Source organism: Bison bison, unplaced genomic scaffold (genome assembly GCF_000754665.1).
Source record: "Bison bison bison isolate TAMUID 2011002044 unplaced genomic scaffold, Bison_UMD1.0 scf7180017864506, whole genome shotgun sequence".
In the NCBI taxonomy this organism is placed as follows: Eukaryota; Metazoa; Chordata; class Mammalia; order Artiodactyla; family Bovidae; genus Bison; species Bison bison.
Genome location: NW_011495063.1, coordinates 40,805 through 41,394, shown reverse-complemented (window position 1 = coordinate 41,394; position 590 = coordinate 40,805). Strand labels below are relative to the sequence as shown.

At 42.0% G+C, this 590-nt stretch overlaps 1 protein-coding gene across 1 annotated transcript in view; it reads left to right on the top strand.

The window, feature by feature from the left end:
* The window catches only part of LOC104980717 (olfactory receptor 145-like), a 3,271-nt gene that overhangs the window by 577 nt on the left and 2,104 nt on the right, over positions 1-590 (top strand).

The window sequence follows — 590 nt, the reverse complement described above, 5'->3', positions numbered from 1 at the left end:
ACGGCTGCAGTCACTATCTGCAGTGATTTGGAGCCCAAAAAAATAAAGTCTGACACTGTTTCCACGGTTTCCCCATCTATTTTCCATGAAGTGATGGGACCAGATGCCATGATCTTAGTTTTCTGAATGTTGTGACAAGGGAAGTTACTTAATTCTCATAGACTATCTTCTTGGATTAGAAATACAATTCTTGGTTCTGACCACATGAAGTCTAATGTGTAGTAGAAACCAGTGCCAGGTTACTAGGGTCACTGAAAGAGGAAATGTTGAGATGAGAGTAGAACAATAGTGTCCTAATCCAACCTTCTTCTCCCTTGGCTTTTCCAAGGGAGAAGATAGCAAACATACCTGCTACCATACACAAAGCAGGTATGTTTGCCTATGGTAGCACGGGCCTTCCCTCTGTAGGCTCTCTGTGATTTCCTTTAGGATGTACTGTTTGGATTTCCTTGCAGTCCAAGGGACTCTCAAGAGTCTTCTTTAACACCACAGTTTAAAAGCACCAATTCTTCGGCACTCAGCTTTCTTTATAGTCCAACTCTCACATCCATACATGACTACTGGACAAACCATAGCTTTGATTAGATGGA